Source organism: Megascapheus bottae, unplaced genomic scaffold (genome assembly GCF_031878675.1).
Source record: "Megascapheus bottae isolate mThoBot1 unplaced genomic scaffold, mThoBot2.hap1 HAP1_SCAFFOLD_43, whole genome shotgun sequence".
In the NCBI taxonomy this organism is placed as follows: Eukaryota; Metazoa; Chordata; class Mammalia; order Rodentia; family Geomyidae; genus Megascapheus; species Megascapheus bottae.
In genome coordinates this window covers 627339-649359 of record NW_028327392.1, presented here as the reverse complement: position 1 = coordinate 649359, position 22021 = coordinate 627339, and the positions used below count along the sequence as shown (strand labels likewise).

General features: G+C 44.4%; 2 pseudogenes; one reads left to right on the top strand and one right to left on the bottom strand.

Annotated features, from left to right (window-relative positions):
• The first annotated feature begins 13192 nt into the window (after positions 1–13192).
• Positions 13193–14310, top strand: LOC150039946 (dual specificity protein phosphatase 7 pseudogene; annotated as a pseudogene).
• Positions 14311–16264: 1954 nt separating this feature from the next.
• On the bottom strand, positions 16265–17137 carry LOC150039945 (KH domain-containing RNA-binding protein QKI pseudogene; annotated as a pseudogene).
• Positions 17138–22021: the final 4884 nt, after the last annotated feature.

Genomic DNA, 22021 nt, shown 5'->3' with positions numbered 1-22021 from the left:
ATGAGCATTGAGGCCTGGCTGAATCCTGTCTGTCTGATGGAGTTAGGAAAATTTGATTTCCTCCAAGTGTGTGGCTATCACCAGTGGGTTAGGGGACACTGTATTTCAGCTTGGAAAGGTGATGTCATTTCCAGGCCCTATGATATTCCTTGGACACCTGTCTCTTCACGTCCCCTCATCCACACTTACCTCTGGACTGGGATGCTCCTATTTATGCCTCCAATGGAGCTTGGAAGACAGATATGAAGTGGTTAATGTTTGTGTTCTTTCCTGGTGCCAGTTGTGAGGCTTACATTCTGGTTCTGGGCAATGTCCTTGAGCTTCTTGGCTCCAGGCTCGTACTCGGTCACTTCAGCCACTCTTCCACTTTTGACCTTTGAGTGTCAGGAACTTTTCTTCTGGAGACGGCTTGGAACCTCAGTCTCCACATCTCAGCCCCTGAGAAGCTATTAGTACAGTGGTTCCTCATTGGCGCCTGGTTTTTATAATGAATTTTCACTGTTGTGTATCACATCTCCTTTTCCTTTCAACTGCTGGACCCACTGTTGTTGTCGTGACCTTCCTGACAGGCCAATATCTGAAGGTCCTTTCGTGGACTCTATGTCATAGACCTTCGCATGGCCTGCCGAGGAAAATACAAGCAGTGATGATGCCATTCCACTCCCTAGGATCCGCCTCTCTGCTGCTTGTCGTGAGCCTCAGTCAGGTCTGGAATACTTTTCCTCTCTACGTCCATGACGGAACTGATATAGCCCATCAACACATGGCATTAAGTTTTTCCAATGCTTTCTTGGATGTTTGAACTTAGGTCTAGGTTCTTCCACTGGTCCTCAGTACTGGGGTAATTGAGGAGTGAGGGAAGAAATTAGGTCACTGTGAGTGTGCCCTTAAATGGGATATTGGGATGAGGGGGTCTTGTGTCTCTCTCTCTGTCTCTCTGTCTCTGTCTCTGTGTCTCTGTCTCTCTCTCTCTGTCTCTCTCTTTCTGTCTCTCTGTATCTCTTCCAGACCCTGTGAGGTACTTAGGCCTCCCCTTTTAATTGTATTCTAATGTCAGGGAGATAGATGGAATCAATTTTACCTACAACAGTATAGTTGAGAAATGAGAGAGTATCCTTTATTTTATGGAAAGAGGAATGAAGTCCCAGGCCCACACACATCTCAAAACTTAAACACCAATATTTCTGTATATTTCTTCCAGTCCATCTCAAGTTGTGTGTTGAGAAAAGCTGGTGTTGCCCCCAAGGGCATCTGACAGGAAAGAGGGTTTGGGGTTTCTCCTTGTGAACGTTAGATTCAGCCATTCCTTCTTATGACCTTTGGCCTAAGGCACAGAGTGGAGTCATGCTTTATCCCACTCAAGTCACTCTCTTGCCCACCTTACTACATTCTCCTTGCACCCATCTTGTGCTGTCAGTGCATTAGAGGAGGCTGGACACTTCTCATTCTAAAGATGATACACAGACATTCAGTCTTGTGAATTGGAGATAAAAGTCTCATAGACTTTCTGATGTGGGCTGGGTTTAAATCATCACCCTCAGGTCACAGCGTCCTGAGTAGCTAAGATCTTGCAGGTGAGCCACCAGCACTCAGCTGCTTGTTAACATGAGGAGAAAAGGGATTATTCTTGAATCATTATTGCATGTATATATGGTAGCCTAGGCAAGGGCTAATCCTGGTCACTAACAGCACAGAATATGCAACTTCAGTTGTGGAAACATGGTCACAGGCTGGGCTGAGGTGGAGGGCAGCAGATGTCTGCATGTTTCCATGAACTCAGGCATGGAGTGACTTGAGATGTTTACTGTGATTCAGTGTTCTCGCCTTAAATCATGCTCTGTCAATCACTACGGAAACAGTTTTCATCAGTTACCCATTTTGAAGCACAGTGAAGTAAGAAGCAAAGGACTAAATCTGAGTCTGACTTTCTTTTCTCTAGGTTGAGTGCACTCTCCTGTCTCAAATGTATTTAATTAGTAATTATTATTTTGCATGTTTTTCTTGACAAGTGGTTTTATAATTGTGTGTGTGTGTGTGTGTGTGTGTGTGTGTGTGTGTGTGTGTGTGTGTGTGTGTGTTCATGTGCCAGAACTGTGGCTGGCTTGAGGGTTTGGGCATTGTCCCTGAGCATTTTTGTTGTTGTTGGTTATGGGGCTTGAACTCTGGCCTTGGGTGATGCCCCTGAGCTCTTCAGCTCAAGGCTACCACCTTACTCCTTGAGCCACAGTGCCACTTCTGGTTTTCTGGTGGTTAATCAGAGATAAGCATCTCACAGACTTTTTAGTGCCTGGACTGGCTTTGAACCATGATCCTTACATCTCAACCTCCTGAGTAGTTAGGATTATAGGTGTGAGCCACCACCCCAGCTCCCTAAGCTTTTTTGCTCTATGCTAGTGCTCTACTACTTAGCCTCAGTGTCACTTCTGACTTTTTTTTTGGTGGTTTACTGAAGATGAGAGTCTCAGGGACTTTCTTAACTGGGCTGGCTTAGAAACTTGATCCTCAGATCTTTCCTACTTTTGCAGTGAGAAATGATAGATTGCTCTGTGACATGACACTGGATGAAGTTTCTGTGTGTCTGATGTGGAGGACAGAAGGAAGGGCACACACTTATGCTCTGTGTACCTCTGAGAGATAAATGTGAGGAAACAAAGTTGGCAAGTGGTGTGTGAAGAGTCAAAACTATTACTTCAAGAAAGCAGAAATACCGATATTTTTGCTCTTTCAAATCAGAAACAAAATACATTCCTATCTGACCTGAATCTCAGTCAGGGGCCATGGCTTCTGCCTATAATCCCCACAACTCTAGAAGCTGGGGTGTGAAGATGACCACTTCAAACAAGCTTGGGAAGAAAACTCCACGAAATTCTTAGCTAGAATTAACCCGCTAAACACTGAAAGTGAAAAACAAAAGCCAACAAAATAGTTGATAAATCATGAAAATAATAGTGTCTTACCACAGTCACATTTGTGAGCACTGAATTTTAAGGGGATTTTCATTTTGAGTAAAGGATACTTGAACCTGTGGGTGATATGAATGGTGAAACTCATTTATTAGATAAGTGGGGAAGGCAAATACAGGTGTTTATGCTTAGCTTCCTGTGGTTGCATTGTCCAAGAAGCTGCTTTCCACCAGGATCAATGGACACAGGCCATTCGAAATGCAGTGCAAAGAATGATCCCAGGAATGGCTTTGCTTCCTATAAACACATTGCATAATGGGCTAGCAGCATCTACGTGGAAACGAGCACCTGTGTTTGCTATTCCATAATTTCACTTTTCTTCCAGGACACTAGTTTGTAGACGACCTTAGCTTATCTATGATGGCTTCTAATTAAGCCATATAGACCTGTAGGTAATGCTCCTGGTTTTAGGCTAAAGCATGAAAGTTGACACAGAACTCGAAAACCTCATCTGTGCTCTACTTGAAAACTGAATTTTAGGGGTTTGCCTTCATATAGAAATCACGGAAAAGAGATAAGGAAGTGATGTCTGTGAGGCTGTGATGCCTGTAGTGTTTCTTTATTGGAGCTTTGACAGACCCCTGCCAGATAGCGCCATGCCCCAGTGAGTATGGAAAAGAGCCAGTAGCTGATGGACCATTGTGTATGCACAGACCAGTTAAGCTAGCAATTCAAGTCCTGGATGACATCTTCTCCTTGTAATTGGAACACACATGTTAAGACATTCCAGAAGTGGGGTACTGGTAGCCTAGCATCCTAGCTTCTCAGGTGGTTGAGATCTGAGGATTGCAGTTCAAAGTCAGCCCAGGCAGAAAAGTCTGTCAGACTCTTATTTCCAATGAACTTCCAGAAAACCGGAAGTGGCACTGGGGCTCCATGTAGTAGACTTAAGCAAAAGACCTCAGGAACAGTGCCCAGGCCTCAAGTTCAAGTCCTAAGACCTTCAAAAAAATTAAAAACTTCTAGATGTATGTTTTCCTGGGTTCATATTTCTTTTACTGAATCCTTGTGCTGATTCATATTGCCTTGGTTAGTGGTTATGTTCTATAACCTGTTTATTTGGCTTTGTGTTAGATTGGCATGAGCATAAGTGAGACACCACACCAGGTGCACACAGCAGGAAGTGAAGTGGTGACTTGAAACATGTTTAATAAGTGGGCTAGAAAGTTGGAAATGAATACAAATCACAGAGGATGTTACTTACGAGATTTTTGTTATCTTTAGTTATAATTGAATGATGATAATTAATATCAATTTCATACAGACTAGTGAAGGAATGATTTCCTAACTCCTCATCATTGGGAATGCTTTCTGTGTAACTTATCTTTAGGTGATAGGTGGGTGATGTAAAAGGGCTGCCCTGAGTATTGAGAATGACATAGATGCACGCACTCTCTATGATTTGGAAGGCAGGTGGCTTGCAGGTTTGCAAGTGTTGTGGTTAAAAATGTCCTGTGCTCTTCCCCTTCCACCGTCGGGTTTCTTGGGAGCATCGAGGGATACCTCTGGGTGGCTGGGTGGGTGAGGGCACTGACAGATACTATTTGTATTTCTAAAAGAGACTCAGACGTCTTGCTTATTCTGATTATAGGCTTCACCTTGTTCTTCTTAGCCCTACAAAAAAAAGGAAATCAAATTAGGTTAAAGATAATGAAGCAGACTTTAAGTGACACATTTTGTACTTGCTTTTCCTAGGCTTGATAGGTATATTTATACTTTTATTTCTCATTAAATGAAAAATTTTGCTCTTGAGATAAAGAATTAATGTGTACAATCTGAATTTGACTTCAAATTGTGATAACTATAACTCGAATTACAAAAAATGAAACATTTCTCTACTTTGTTTAATTGTTTGATCTTTATAAAATAAGTAGTGGCATGAACAAGTATACTTTTCATCCTTTATCATCTTGCTTTGATAAAACTTTGGAATAACATGATTTTATATAACCATTTATGTTTACATTTTACATTAGAGGTGAGTTTTTTAAAAAACCATATTTTCCTTCATGTTCCCCTGATTTTCTGTACATGGTTAGAGAATATGTTCAAAATACAGTTGCAATATCTACCTATTATCTACTGTGTATACAATATATGTGTGTATATGGATTCGAGTATGTAATTGTCGTGTGTGTGTGTGTGTGTGTGTGTGTGTGTGTGTGTGTGTGTGTGTAGTTCAAATTTAGGATCTTGGGAGCTATCCCTAAGCTTTTTGCTCAAAGCTAGCCCTCTCCCACTTGAGCCACAGCTCTATTTCTGGATTTTTGGTGGTTAATTGGAGATAAGAGACTCAAGGGCTTTCTTGTCCAGGCTAGCTTTGAATGGTGATACTCAGATCTCAGCCTTCTGGATAGCTAGATTAGGCTTGAGATACCAGTGCCCAGCTGAAATTGACTTTTTCTGTTTATCAGCTGGTTAGAACTGACCCTCCCCCCTCTACTTTCTAAAAAGGCATAATTGTGCCAACGGATTTTGAAAATAAACTGCCCGGTACATTATGTGATTCATGTAAGTATACCACCAGATGGATCCAAAAGATTGAGTCATATTGCCTAGCCTTCTGAATAGGCATATTGATCACATTATCTGCCAGCATTTTTGTATCCTTGCAAATGTTCTGCATTGAATTACCTGGTTATGCTTCATGAGATTTAAAAGTGTGTTTACTAATTTTCATGCTTCTTAAAAGCTGTTCAAATTCTTGCCTCTCATCTCCAGTTGAATAGTCAGATCAACCAAGAAGGTGACCTTTTAATTACAATATACCTTTTAAATAAAGGTATATTTACCTTTGTTAAAAAGTAAATTGTTATTGTAAAGGTGGTATCCAGCTATATAAGCCAGGTAAAGAGTACATTTCTTCCTGGACAGAGTCACCCTGTCTCTTACAGTTTTTCCTTCCCATTCCCATCCATAAGGTGTATATTTTGCTTTCAACATAGTTGTAATGTATTTTTTCCAGTTCTGGGCTTTGAACTCAGGGCTGTAATGTATTTTTTGCCAGTTCTGGGCCTTGAACTCAGGGCCTGAACACTGTCCTTGGGTTTTCTCAAGGATAACGCTCTACCACTTGAGCCATAGCACCACTTCTGGCTTTTTTCTATGTATGTGATACTGAGGAATCAAACATTAGTCTTTGTCCATGCTAGGCAAGCACTCTACCACTAGGTCAAACTCCCAGCTGCAATATATACATATATATATATATTTTTTTTTAATCAAAGAAAGAATTCAAGCTGGGTGCTAGTGGCTCATGCCTGTAATCCTGGCTACTCATAAGGCTGAGATCAGAGAATAACCATTGAAACCCAGCCTGGGAATGAAAGTCCATAACACTATTATCTCTAACCAACAAAAAAGCTGGAAATGGCTCGAATAATAGAATGCCAACCTTGAGCCTAAAGCTCAAACTCCCAGATGTAATATACATATATATATATGTATATATACATATATATATTTAACAGTATAATAGAATGCCATCCTTGAGCCTAAAACTCAGGGATAGCATCCAGGCTCCCCTGAGTTCAAGTCCCGGGACTGGCAAAAGAGTAATAATAATAATAATTCAGATCATATGTACAGGAGAAACACTTCATATAGGGGAATTTCTAATAGGAGGTATTTCTGGCGTCAATGCCTTTAGCTTTACAACAAAGTAGAATTTGAATAGTTCCCATTTGATTGACTTGTCTTGATCCACAGATTACTGTAGTTAGTAGAGTTCCATTTCCATTTAAAACCAAAACCCAAATGTGTCTTATATTGTCTGTGAACTACAATTAAATAGGACAACCCAGGAAATGATATTTAATTTCCTGGCTTGAGATCTGTGGAAGTTGTTGATGAAAGCGACAGATAAGACTCATAATTTTGAAAATAATGGCTTCAACCTTCTATAAAAATGAATTATTGATAAGCAATTCCTCAGTCCAGATTTGACAGTTCGTTGACTGTGTGAACACACAAAAAATCAACCTTGAGCTTTGTGACTTTGGAATCACTGGCTTGATTTTATCCAGGGGTGACATTTTTTCAGCTATAGTATTTTCATAAATGTTTTTGTTCAATGGCAACTACTTTGTACAACTACTTAAAGATAATAATAATAATAATAATAAAACAAAACATCCTGTACTTTCCAGCAGCATCTTCATGACCACAACCTGTGGCTGGGGCAGGCCTCACATGCGGCCTGGCCTGTGGTGGATGCTGGATAAATGCTCCAGTAACTCTGTGGAGTCTTTCCTCAGCAGTAGCTGAGGTTCAGTATTGCAGGGCAAAGGCAGAGAGAAAGAAGGGCCCGCCGCCTACAATTCTTACACTAGGAGAGTCAGATTCATGATTCTTAGCTCTGGATTCCTGATTTTGATAGTTTCTTCCCAAGAGAAGGTATCAACAAGTAGTCAGCTGGCCTAGTGTGACCAAAAACCATTCCATGTATTATTTTCACTAACCTTGATATGAGTGCCTGTGGTTTCCTTCAGATACATTGTCTTTCCTGCCTTCTAATACATAGCTCCTCTATCAGTTATAGCTTCATTTTAAAAGTCTGTATAAAAACCTTCTGCTCTGCCTCTGTAGACCTGGCAAACTCCTGTGTTCTGTCCTTAGTCCCTTTGTTTCTGTGTGAATACCCTGTTTGTCTGCTCCTCACTAGGCAGTGGAGTTCTGTAGCCAGGGCAACAAATGTTGGGTCATTGTGGTTAAGAGAGGAGTGCTGTGGTCCAATGTTTTGTGAGATTCTTGTTGGGTTTTTGCCTGTGATCTGCCTCGTAGGTAAACAATATTCACTGGTTAACAGGTTCTACTGGAGTTTTTGTTTCTCTGTCCAAGAAGCCTGGCTCCTTTTTCAAGTTACACTTGAACTGCAGAGTCTGGTTTTAAGTTTATTGGGGATGCTTTCTTTTACCCTTCTTCCTATCACCCTGATCTGATTAGTGTGTCCACTGTGACACTCCGAGTTGCTTACTAGTAACTTTTTTTTTGATAATTAACTGACATATTAATTTTTATTTTAAAAAGCTAGTATTTCCTGAAAGATCTAAATGCAGCTGGATTTCTTTGATTACTAGAGTTGACTTTGGTCCAACATTAGGAAGGATTTTCCTGAATATAGAAACAAGACTGGACAGGAAAGACTGTTTCTGAGCCTGGGCCCTGGCCCTCTCATGCTTGCCACTTAGTGCTCAAAAGTGAACAGATGTGCAAGATTGCCTCAGCTCCTGGCCTTTCCTCCCTCCTGTTAGAAACTCTGGGCAGGAGGGGAGCATGGTCTAGTGCTAGAGTGCTTGCCTAGCACGCACAAAGTTTGATTCCTTAGTACCACATACAAAGCCAAGAAGGTGGTGCTGTGTCTCAAATGGTAGAGTGCTAGCCTTGAGAAAGTCCAAGTACAGTGCCCAAACCCAGGAGTTCAAGCCCCAGGACTGGCAAAAACAACAACAAAAAAGCACAAATCTCCAGTGTCAGGAATGAATAGACACACAAGAGATACAAATTTTGTCAAGCAATTTACTTTTGCTCAAAGGGGTGCAATGCCTCACTCTACCCAGAGCTAAGCAGGCACACTGGGCAGAGCAGTTTAGTAGGTTTTTATCCCAGTCCAAACTGTCCCTTGTCAAGGAGTTAGGCTCACATTCTAAATATAACTGATTACCAACGTTAGATTTTTTTTTAAAGGTTTACAATTTTTTTTTCATCACAGCTGGCTGAAAGCAGAACTGGGAACAGAGTGGCTGGCAGATACAGTGAGAGAGGTTGATGAAGTCAGCAGAAAGCTCCCATTTAAAAGGGGGAGGTCTGGGGCACATGGCTGACACCTGTAATCCTATCTACTCTGGAGGCTGAGATCTGAGGATCAAGGTTCAAAGCCACCCCAGGCACAAAAGGACCTGAGACTCTTATTTCCAACTAACCTCTAGAAAACAAGTGGTGCTTGGCTCAAGGGTAGGATGGTAGCCTTGAGCTGAAGAGCTCAGGGACACCTCCCACCCAGACCCAGGGGGAGGGTGGTAGCCTTGAGCTGAAAAGAGCTCAGGGACAGTTCCCAGGCACAGTTCAAGCCACGTGACCCACAGAAAAAAAGGGGGGGGCACGTGAGTTTGGCCTAGTGATAGAGTGCTTGCCTAGCATGCACAAAGACCAGGGTTCAATTCCTCGGTACCACATACATAGAAAAAGCTAGACGTGGTGCTGTGGCTCTCTAGCCTTGAGAAAGTCCAAAAACAGGTTCAGGCCCTGAGCTCAAGCCCAGGACTGGCCAAAAAGGAAATGTGTTGGCGGGGACTTAATTCCATTGATAAAGATTTCTCTACCAAGCAACACACTTGGCAGTTGCAGTTTTATTCTTTGAATTCCTTCGATAAATATTTATCTCCCTAATTTGGCGAGTGGGTCACAGCAGCACAGCTGATAATTGCAATTTCACTCTTTTAACTCCTTCGGCACAAGATGAGACTCTCATAGGCTTTCCTGCCTAGGTTTCTTAGGCTATTAAAAATTCTCTTTGCAGGGCTGGGAGTTTGGCTTAGTGGTAGGGTGCTTGTCTGGCATGTAGGAAGACACGGGTTCCATTCCTCACTACCACATACATTTCAAAAATCTGGAGTGGTGCTTTGGCTCAGGTGGCTGAGCAATAGCCTTGAGCAACATCCTGACTGCATCACCCCCCGGGTGATGGGCCTCCCTGATGTCTGAGTGTCAGGGGTAGGGACCTGGATGGTAGGTTACTGGACCTGTCAGTCTTGTGTCTTCAACTTGGGACTCTCTAGGTTCCTGTGACGTTGTCCTCTGACCTGAACCTGATTCATGATCAGACAGCCCAGAAGCCATTAAACCAGGCCTCATGTACAGTACCCCATCTCCTGGCTCTCCTCAAATCATCAAGGTGTCCCACTTCAGCTCTCTACTGAATTGATGGACGTTGTTGCTATTGGTTTTCTGCTCATTCTTTCCTTTTTACTCTTTTTTTTAGTAGGTTGATATTATAACATTTATTAAAATAATGCTATGGATTAATAGAAACAGCAAAAACCAAAGAATTAAAATGCAAGCTATGTAAAATCCCAACTAAAACCCAAAAGTGTCTAATGTATTCATTCATTAGCTAACTAAAAGCCCAAGAAGGACAAGACACCCAATATAATAAAGTGCTGCAAAACAATTGGCAATTTTCAGTTATCAAAATTGTGGATTTTGCATTTGTATCCTTTTCTCAATCAAGAAAAAAATTCTTTTTGAATGTTATATAACATACATATAAAACAAGACAGAAAAATACATTATAAACTTGTAACAATGGCTGTAAATACATTATCTTACATGTTTCTCATAGGCAATAGGTTGGTTATGGTACATACATAGCATGAAACTACTAAGATAATAAAGAATAGACAAAAAATACATGTCAGCTGTACGGTAACATACAAGTGACACTCCCATCTACCCACACAAAAAAATTACATAATACTGTCAGAAAAAGTCTTAAAAACTACATACTTTAATAAGAAATAAATTCAATAAAGAATGATAATACTGAGAACCAAGGCATTCAGAGATTTCAAAAGTCATGCTTTTTTTCAGTTGATCCAAAATTTTGTCAACTAAGTTTTCAAAAGTTTGTTCAAAGCCAACATCACTCATAAATGTCACACATTTATTGTTTCATACATTTACTTTCTTCCCCATAAAAGACCTTTGATAAACATCTAAAATGTCCAGGTATAACACAGTTGAGATGAAACTGAATCAAATACTGGTATTATTTTGTTACTATCACCTCAAGTGTTTGAGTGTCTCAAATTTATTTAACCAACCAAACAAAATAAAAACCAAAATGGCACAGCATATGTTGTAAATAAATCAAAACAACTATATGTGTAACAGAAAGACAAAGCTGTGGCACATTAAACCAAAGCTAGCTGAGTTCGAAGCAACGTCTATTGCATAGTAAATAAAGTGAAAACGGTTCCAAGTGAGACAAGATGATAGAGGTCACCTTGAAGGTGCCCACTAGGCTTCCTGCTGACCTTGACTGTGGAGCTGAGAAGGTACAGAAGAGGGCCGAGCTGATGAGCTAAGGGTCCACCGTCACTTGAGATTTGCCACATCTGGTACTGAGCGGTTCATGGTTATTTACTCAAGTGTTTAGATGAAGGCTTTGCACACAAATCACTTCAACTACAAAATGGTTTGAACTTCACAAGGAACTGGAAGCTCAAACTGAAATTCAGTTCCATATTTCTATGCACAATGATGCTAGTTTTTCACATTCTTTGAAAGTTTAAAAAACAGGGAAGGGCAAAAATGTGTGTTTAGGGGTGACTACTAAAGCCAGCAAAGTGATGGACAAGTTATCTGGTAGGAGATAAAGACTGATTAAATGTGGATCACTTAGAAACATTTTCAGAATGAAAATCACAAAGGATCATTTCTGTGACGAAGTCTGCTAGGTATACTATTATCTCCAATTAATAAGAGGAAAAAAAGAATCCTAGATATCCCCTCTTCTCTGAAGAAAATAAAGCTCTAATTTTGCCTGTAAAATGATGTGCAGATCTCACATAATTTTGTCTTAGAATCCTCTGGGCTAATAGTACAGACTATAATAACCCAAAGTACTCAATTATGATTTTTAAAAGAATGACATTTTAAAACTTACTAGTCAAACCTAAGGAAAGTATGAATTTTTTTCACAGTATCAGATTTGGCAAATTTGCATCAAGGTAACGCGGCACAAATCGTATAATTCAAAGCATCAACTCTCACCTTCCCTCCTATCTTCGTTCACATACAGGGCGACTGAGTAGCATGCATTCACTTTTCCTCTGAGGGAGGAGCTGATCTTACAAGACACTTGAGTAAATGACCATGAAGAAAAATAATCCACTTTCTTTTCTTTAGACTTATTCCAATACTTAAAAAATAAAAAAGAAAGACAAAAAGGCTCTTTTGGTCTTTTGTTTCTTGACAACCACCAGAAAAAATTAGTTAATGAAATAAAGGTTTTTTTTGTTCTTTTTTCTTTTTTTAATAACACTTGAAAGTATAAAATGCTACATTTCCAAAAATATATTTTTTTTCTGCACCAGCACCCTTGTATAGTATCTACTTTTGTCCATTTGTTTCAATGCACTACACTTTACCTACAATTTCATTACATGTATACAGCAAATAGGCAAGCATGGCTTTTACATCCTTAATGATTTTTTTTTCTATACAGGGAAGTTTAAAAAAAAATATTTGAGGGGCCAGAAGTTTGGCCTAGTGGTTAAAGTGCTTGCCTAGCATGCATGAAGACCCGGGTTCGATTCCTCGGTACCACATACATAGAAAAAAGCCGGAAGTGGTGCTGAGGCTCAAGTGGTAGAGCTCTAGCCTTGAGAAAATCCAAGGACAGTGCTCAGGCCCTGAGCTCAAGCCCAGGACTGGCAAAAAAAAAAATTTTAACAGTTTGCACAGTAATGTGACACATAATGCATGTACCTTGTTCTCAAATATTTTTTAAGGAGGTGTAAAATAATGGTTCAATAATTTTAACTCAGTCATCTTTTTAAAAATAGTGTTGCAGTTTTGTTGTTTGTATTACTTTTGAAAACTCGATAAGTTTTTGTCCCATGGCACAATTTCTTCTAATACTTCAAATTTTGGCAGGCAATATAAAAAAAGGCTGCAACTTCTGCCCCCTTGCAGGGCATGGTAGTGACTCAACAGCACCTCAAGTTTTGACTACAGTGTGAAACCACTTCACCAATGACAACCCTGACCAAAGGTTCATGCATGATGCACCACCACGCAGTACATTCAGAGAGAGCATTGACTTGGATACAAGAAGACAAAGAGGCTGTCAGGCCATGGGGCGCGTGAGGAGGGCCGGTGGGGCTGGGCGGGCGGGTTGGCCAGGGAGCCCTGGGCAGGAAGGGCTAGGCAGGCTGGGAGCCGTGAGTCTTCTCCAGAGGGCTCAGGGTGGGGCGGGGCGGAGTGGGGCATCCGCCTTGGCCCGGGCACCCGGGGACCGGGGTCGTCCCCTGTCCTCCCCAGCCCCCCCATCCCCCCCAGGTCCCGGGCCGCCGGCCCTGCCCCCCCCCCCGCTCCCCACGCCTCCCTTGAAAACCCAGCTGCGCGTCCCCCTGTGGAGGGCGGCGCCCATGTGGGCTCCGGGGAGCGTGGGGGTTGGGGACAGCCGGGCGGGAGCGGAGCCAGGCGCGGGCGCGCGGCAGGTGGAGGGTGTCCTGGGAGCCATGCCCTGCAAGAGTGCCAAGTAGCTGCAGGAGGAGCTGGAGGGGCGCGGCGGGGCCTCCCTACTGCTGCTTGACTGCCAGCCACAGGAGCTGTTCCAGTCGTCGCACATCGAGATGGCCATCAACCTGGCCATCCCGGGCCTCGTGCTCCGCCGCCTGCGCAAGGGCAACCTGCCCATCCGCTCCATCATCCCCAACCACGCCTACAAGGAGCGCTTCGCCACCCGCTGCAAGGCCCCCACCGTGCTGCTCTATGAGGAGGCCACCCCGGAGTGGCAGCCCGAGGCGGGCACGCCCAGCTCCATCCTCGGCCTGCTGCTGCAGAAGCTGCAGGACGACGGCTGCCAGGCCTACTACCTCCAGGGTGGTTTCAACAAGTTCCAGAACGAGTACTCCGAGCACTGCGAGATCAACGTGGACAGCTCGTCCTCGCCGAGCGGCTCGCTGCCCACCTCGGTGCTGGGGCTGGGGGGGCTTCGGATCAGCTCAGACTGCTCTGATGGTGAGTCGGACCGGGAGCTGCCCAGCAGTGCCACCGAGTCGGATGGCAGCCCCGTGCCAGCCAGCCAGGCTTCCCCGTGCAAATTCTGCCCTACCTCTACCTCGGCTGTGCCAAGGACTCCACCAATCTGGACGTGCTGGGCAAATATGGCATCAAGTACATTCTCAATGTCACCCCCAACCTCCCCAACGCCTTCGAGCACGGTGGCGAGTTCACCCACAAGCAGATTCCCATCTCCAACCACTGGAGCCATAATCTCTCCCAATTCTTCCCTGAGGCCATTAGCTTTATCGACGAGGCCCGCTCCAACAAGTGTGGGGTCCTGGTTCACTGCCTGGCAGGCATCAGCCGCTCCGTGACAGTCACCGTGGCCTACCTGATGCAGAAGCTGAACCTGTCCCTCAACGACGCCTGCGACTTCGTCAAGAGGAAAAAGTCCAACATCTTGCCCAACTTCAACTTCATGGGGCAGCTGCTGGGCTTCGGGCGGACCCTGGGGCTCAGCAGCCCGTGCGACAGCCACACGCCCAGCGAGCAGGTCTACTTCTCCACGCCCGCCAACCACAACCTGTACCCCCTCAACATGCTCGAATCCACGTGAGGACGGGCCCCGGGCCTGGCCTGGCGCGGCCTGCCCACAGGCATCCACCCGTCACCAGTCTGTACCCAGGCCCAGGCCCTAACGCAGTGGCCGGGCCCACAGGTCAGAGGGGGGGTCTTGGATGGATCGTGGCAGGACTCCGCAGAGACGCCGTGGCCCTCGGATGACGCGTGGCTTTTGGGGGAGCCAGAGAGAGCACCCCGTTTCTGACCCAGGACACTGCATTCTGCTGATAGCTCAGTCAATCTGGCTATTTAAAAAAAAACAAAAACAAAAACCAGACATTGTCCGTGGATGCGAGTTTACTTTTTACTTTTGGCAGGTTAACAAAAATATCAAAGCTCCCTGGAATACAAGAAGTGTTCAGACTCTTCTTCTTGATATCTTCCCTTTATTCTCTCTCTCTCTCTTGTTTTTTTTTTAAAAACGAACAACAACAACAAAAAGTGTTATTTTCAGGCGACATGCAGCAATGGATTGTATAAACCCCAGTATGGCATCCCTCTCTTGACTCTAGGAGAGAGAGACAGAATTTTCTTCTGATTCTTTTCTTTTTTTTTCTTTTCCTCTTTGTTTTGGGGGGGGGGGAACAACAAAGTGATGGATGTGTGGGATTTTTGTTGTTGTTGTGTTGTGTTGTTTTGTTTCTTTGTTGGTATTGTTCTTAATGGAAAAGACAAAACTTCCCGTGTTGATGTTGACCAAAATGTATTTTGCACATGTGTGAAAAGCCTGCATTTCCTCCTGACAGATCCTTCTGGAAGAGCTAGCTTCTTCACTAATGCCCCCCCCCGCCCCAACTAAGGGCCCAGGCCTTGGGTCCTTTTATAAACCTATCCACAATGTCTGTCTCCATCTTGGGAGCTAAGAGGCTGTGCTGCCTACTTCTCTCTCACACCCTTTTCCAGTCAAAGGGGGCACGACAGGTGGGGTAAGGACAGACTTGTACAAAGGAACCCCCCCCACACCCAGCCAACCCCCTCCCCCTCCCCTACAACACAAAGCCACGGATTCTGTTACACCCCTCCCCCCTCCTTCTCAAGCCTCAAGGGAGGTCATGAAGACCTGGGAGGTTGGGGTCATAATGGGGTGATTGGAGGGGAGGGGGGGACACTGGGTTAGGGTCCCTGAGGAGAGGCTGTGGAAATCCTGCCCCTATGACGTCATACCTCATGGGGAGGGTGGGTGATTTTCAGGGATCCTTCAGGGCCACGGGTTCAAATCTTGCCACCGCTGAGAAGTTAAAAAAAATCTTCCATGCTGTATATGGTTCTCTCTCTCTCTTTTCTCTCTCTTATTTTTTTAAAATGAAAATCCAGAAAGATGCATTAGAATTGTATAAATGAGGGTATGCTGAAGGGTGGCCGGTTTTGCTTTGTGATCTTAATGAAGGAAAATTTGTGACCCTAACATAGATGTACACACACACACACACACACACACATCTATATCTATCTATCTATCTATCTATCTATCTATCTATCTATCTATCTATATCCCGAACTGACGGCGGGACTTTGTTTATATTGCAAATAAATATTATTTTTTCTTTAAAAAAAAAAAGAAGACAAAGATTCCTAGAGTCTCTCACAGTAACTGCCTCTGTCATCTGAGTAGTTAAGGGCCATCTGTCTCCCTTTCTTCTTACCGTTCACTTAAGGTAGGACATTGAAAGATGATCAGTGCTGTGGGATGAACTGGGCCTTGTTGCTTTACTACTATGCAGTGCAGGTTCTAGAACCACTTTCACCCCAATAAGGGAGGAAAAAAATGCTGAGTTGGAGGACAATTTCTTTTGTCTTTTGTGTGGTTCGATGGTAAGACGAACGGACAAGCGCCTCAGCTCGCTGCACTGACCACAGGCAAGCAAAGGCAATTACCAGTTAACTGAGCAGCAGGCAGGCCTGGTCAGGTCATCACTGGGTGAAGAGTTCAGAGGTCAGAAGGTCATAGGTTAGTGGCCGGTGGCGGCTTGGTCTGCGGTCACAATCCTTTGGTCAGGATGGACACGCACATCGTGCCTTTGAACTTTAGTAGCCACCGCACCTAATGCACCCCTGGGTTCCATAGGGTACTCAAGGACTGACGTAGCTGGTGCCAATGTACAGAGGTGTTCCTAGGGCGTGTGGATGAACCCAGCCTCGGGCCCTGGAGGACCAGTGCAGCCATTGGGTGAGGAGCTCCGTTTGGCATGACAGCGGTCTGTATTTGTCTGATCACAGGCGTTGTGGTCGGGCCAGCCGGCGTGGCGCACGCAGGGCAGCTGGTGGGAGGACAGGCGCAGGCCCAGGAAGGGTCCTTGGAGCAGCCTGGCAGTTGCTGCAGAGAAAAGGCCAGGGCTGGTGATTTAGTGTTGGCCTCTCCATAGGTGCCGTTCACAATGGCGAGCTCCGTCAGCTGCACCTTTTCAGGCCCTGCTCTCCTTCTGCTGCAGGACCAGCCATGTCTTCACGTCCTCCACTGCTCTCTTCAATGTGACCTCTGCTCTGTGCTGAGCATCTCGACAGTGATTAACACATGGAAATCTTCATTCGGATGCTCCAGCTGGGCTTGCCTCCATGTTGTTCTTCCTTCTTTTTATCCCTCACTGAGCCTTGGCCTGAACCATTACTTCACATCCTGTGTCTGCTTCCAGCTGCTGGGCGCTCAGTCCTCTCGGTCCAAGGATTCTCCCCACGAAACTAAACTCCATCCAGCAGCCGCTCGAGGTGGTTGAGGATCCCGCAGAAGCTGGGCGGCTGCTCGTGAGCTTCTCGTCGTTCATCAGCTGCACCAGGGAATCCGGGGTGGGCTTCGGTTTCTCCTTCCTTTCCATTTCCCCGACCAGATTCCAGGCTTCGCCGAGCTCTCAGCCTGCTGCTGCTGCCGCCTCCGCCAAGGAGGTAGAGGTGGAGAACGAGGACCAGGACGAGGAGGAAGAGGAGAAGGGAGGGGCGCGGGCCGGCCCCTGCCATCAGCCACTCGGACCCCTGGTCCGGCTCCACGTCTGCTCCAGCTCAGGCTCCTGCGCCAAGCCCCGGGGCGGCCAGCTCTGCGCGCCTGCCCGCCCGCCTCCCGCAGGCACTTTCCACCAGGCCTCTCATGGTCTTTCGTGCCCCAGCTGGCTTTTAGGACCTTGATCCTCAGATCTCAGCCCCCTGAGTAGCTAGGATTATAGGATTACAGGAAAGAGCCACCAGCACCTGGCCCCATTTTTGATGTTTGCTCTCACTTGACACCTTCACTCAGAACTGGTACTCTGTCACTCAGTCCACACACACACGTCCTCTTTTTTGCTGGTTGATTAAAAATAAAGAGTCTTACAGACATTTTTACCCAAGATTCACATGTGAGAATTCAGTGAGTCACAGGTGGAATTAAGATTATTAAACATATACAAATTTTCTTTTTAAAAAAATACGTTTTCCTCAAGAGCTTAAATATAAGTGACTGTTATTATTTATGTATTATGCTTTTCACTCTTGTATTGCCATTTGGTTAATCTCTTATTGTTACATTATCCCACTTTGGTACCTGTTGAATTATAAAGATGTTTACTCCTTTCTTTGAAATAGGAGGGGAAAAATGAGGTGAGGAGGTGTGGGAGGGAAATGGGGACAAAAACATAAGAAAGGATATCAGTGTGTGAGAAGTAAAGCACCTTCCATCTGGCGAATATCACTGTAACCCCTCTATACAATGAAATAAAAATAAATATAAAATAAAAAATACGTTTTCCTAACGAACAAAGCATAACAATCTACATCATATAAGGTATGGTGGGACAACACTGAAGTAAGTCAGTCTATATCAATCGAACACCAAGTCTCCATCATTTGTAATAATCAGTAGAAACCTTGGGCTCTCCTAGCAGAGATTTAAAATAGAACAAAATCTAGAGACATTAGACCAAATAGTATGACACTAAATGTAAGGACCTCCAGGAGAAGGAAACAAAAGCCAAATAATGAGTGACTGTTGTCCTTAATGTACTATGTTATCTCTCATCTCTTTTGCCATCCCTTGGTTATCTCATATTGTTACAATATTTCACCTTGCTATCTGATATATTTTATATATGCTTAATTGGTTATTTGAAATTGAATAGGGAAGGAGGGAAGTCAAGATAAGTGGGGGGAGAGTGGGAGGGAAATGGGGACCATGTCATAAGGAAGGGTATCCATGTTTGTGAAGTTATGTACCTTCTATCTGGTGAATATAATGTAACCCTTCTATTAATCACAATAAAAAATAAAAAAATAGCCTGTATCTGTCGATTAAGTCCATTTGGTTCATAGTGCCATTCAATTCTGATGTTTCTTGGTTCATGTTTTGAGTCCAGGAGTGGACTGGGTATCATGCCTGTTGGAGACTGAGGCATCACCACACCCAACTAACACTAGGTTGGACTCCATCTGCACTAGCAAATGCAGTGCTGTTTGCTTCATTAGTTTAGATGCACCAACATGAGAGCTACATGTGTAAAAATTGTTAACACTTCTTAAGAGATCATTTTCTTTATTAATCTGAAATGATGTTCCCATGTTTCTTTCCGTTTGTCTCTTGTAATTTTCATATTCCTTGTTGTGTATGTTCAGTGCTTGAAATATAAAGTATCTAGTCTTTCTTTTTTCTGATCTTGTCTGATTGGGATCCTGAAGGCCTCCTGTAGGCATCTCAATGGAAAACTCACTTCACCTGGAGAGTCAGATACCTGTCCCCAAACAATTGAGAACACCCACTGAAAAGGAAAAACGGTTTATATTGCCTCATGGTTCAGGTCAATGTATCTGTTGGCTATATTGCTTTGTGCACAGTATATCAAGCTAACACCATGTAGTTGAAGAGGAGGCCTATGGTATATTTTATATACTTTACTTGTTTAATTGAAATAGAGAAGGAATGGGGAAACACAAATGATTGAGTAGAGGTTGCGGGAAGAAAAATGAGAAAACAACATAGGAAGGGGAATCAGTGTTCAAGAAGTTATGTGCCCAATGTGTGATGAATGTAACCTAATCCCCCATCCATCTCCCTGACATTAGAATACAATTAAAAGGGGAGGCCTAAGTACCTCACAAGGTCTGGAAGAGATACGGAGAGAGGGAGAGAGAGAGAGAGAGAGAGAGAGAGAGAGAGAGAGAGAGAGAGAGAGAGAGAGAGACAGACAGACAGACAGACAGACACAGAGAGAGAGACACAGAGAGAGACACAGACAGACAGACAAAGAGAGAGAGAGAGAGACAGAGAGAAAGACAGATAGAGAGAGACAGAGAGAGAGACAGAGACAGAGAAAGACAGAAACAGAGACACAAGACCCCCTCATCCCAATATCCCATTTAAGGACACACTCACAGTGACCTAATTTCTTCCCTCACTCCTCAATTACCCCAGTACTGAGGACCAGTGGAAGAACATAGACCTGAGTTCAAACATCCAAGAAAGCACTGGCAAAACTTGATGCCATGTGTTCATGGGCTATATCAGGTCCGTCATGGACGTAGAGAGGAAAAGTATTCCAGACCTGACCAGGCTCATGACAAGCAGCAGAGAGGAGAATCCTAGGGAATGGAATGACATCATCACTGCTTGCATTTTCCTCGGCAGGCCACGCGAAGGTCTATGACATAGAGTCCACGAAAGGACCTTCAGATATTGGCCTGTCAGGAAGGTCACGACAACAACAGTGGGTCCAGCAGTTGAAAGGAAAAGGAGATGTGATACACAACAGTGAAAATTCATGATAGAAACCAGGCGCCAATGAGGAACCACTGTACTAATAGCTTCTCAGGGGCTGAGATGTGGAGACTGAGGTTCCAAGCCGTCTCCAGAAGAAAAGTTCCTGACACTCAAAGGTCAAAAGTAGAAGAGTGGCTGGAGTGATAGAGTACCAGCCTGGAGCAAAGAAGCTCAAGGACATTGCCCAAAACCAGAATGTAAGCCTCACAACTGGCACCAGGAAAGAACACAAACATTAACCATTTTATATCTGTCTTCCAAGCTCCATTGGAGGCATAAATAGGAGCATCCCAGTCCAGAGGTCAGTGTGGATGAGGGCACATGAAGGGACAGGTGTCAAGGAATATCATAGGGCATGCAAATGACATCACCTTTCCAAGCTGAAATACAGTGTCCCCTAACCCACTGGTGATAGCCACACACTTGGAGGAAATCAAATTTTCCTAACTCCATCAGACAGACAGGATTCAGCCAGGCCTCAATCTCAGGGCCCTGTGAGGACGGTCTTGTGGTTGTAGACTGAGAGACTCTGTCAGTGGCCAGAACATACTGGGCTGAGCCTCAGTGCTTTTCTGTTTGCAGCTTGGGACATGGTGGAGTTTAGCCCTGAGGCCTGTCCACCGGGCATCCCATAGAATCTTACATGACTCCTCTCCTTAACATTGCCCTGTTCTATCTCTTTGAAGTCACCAGCTTAGGACATTGGAAATTGTGGTTAAAGGGATACAGGACTGGGCACCAGGAGGCACAGAGCCCATCTGTATCTCCTGTAAGGTGGTGTGGCTGCTGCACTCAGGTCTACCTGGGGAGAGTAGTATTGAACAGCTGCTGAAACTCTGAATGGATGAGGTCATGCTCAGGACTAGCAAGTGGTGAGAAAAGGGGTCATCTGGGGAGGGTGTGTCAGAAGGAAGGGCTCAACTGAAGGGACCTCCACAGATGACCTCACTTCCTTCACAGTGGAACTTAGAACCTTGGTATCCCGGCACCCACAGTCAACACAAGCCCCCAACTGCTCACTTGTGTGGCTAGCAGCCGTTCAGGAGATGTTTGCCCGATTTTTCTCAAATGGGAGAGGCTCAGTCCTCATGGAAGAGCGCAGAGGGTGCCTGGCCCACGTGTGTCCAAACAAGGTCAGGCCCGGCCGTGGACACTTCTGGAGATGCTGTTACTGGACCCCACAGGTGACATGGGGAGGTTCAGGGCAGTGAGAGTCTGGGCAGCTGAACATACGTAAATTTCCTGGTCATTAACGGCTCTCCTCTCCCTATGTGTGTGTGTGTGTCTGTGCTTGTGTGTATGTGTGCTTAATAATTCTTTAAGTAATTCACCTGACCCTATGTTCGCATATTCCACGTGCCTTTTTCTTTTAGCATAGAGCTGTTAAGTATGCTTTGTCAATAGTCATGTGCATGCGTACTAAATGAATGACAAACAAAAATCAGAGATGTGTACTCATATTCGTTGACTCTCTGGCTAATCCACACTCGTGTAAACATGTGATGACACACTACTCAGGATGAAACATAAGGAGTATGCTTGCTCTCAAAAGGGAAGGCCAGGGGAAAGTCATCCTAAGGGAACACAAACATTGCCAGGGGCTAAGTTCTTTTGGCTAGAGTCCCTCAGCTTTCCTGTCTCAGGTTAGTACTATACCGCATGAGACACACGTTCCTATGGCACTTGGTGGATACTTGGACTTTAACTCTCACAGAATTTCCTCCATAGGCTGCCTTTGAATCTCCTTCACATCTCAGACTCCATAGTAGCTAGAGTGCAGGCATAAGCCGCTGTCACTGAGCCTCTTTCTTTCATCTTAGAAAAGAAATGAATCAAAGCAGAACAGGATGGTTGATTTTTGGATTGTTTGCTTGCTTGCTGGTTTTTCAGTTATGCATTGCACTCAAGACCTTATTTGTAAGATAGACAAGCCATGAGCCTGTAAAACTTAATCACAGTTCATTTTTCAATAAGTGGACTCCTCGTTAGTGCA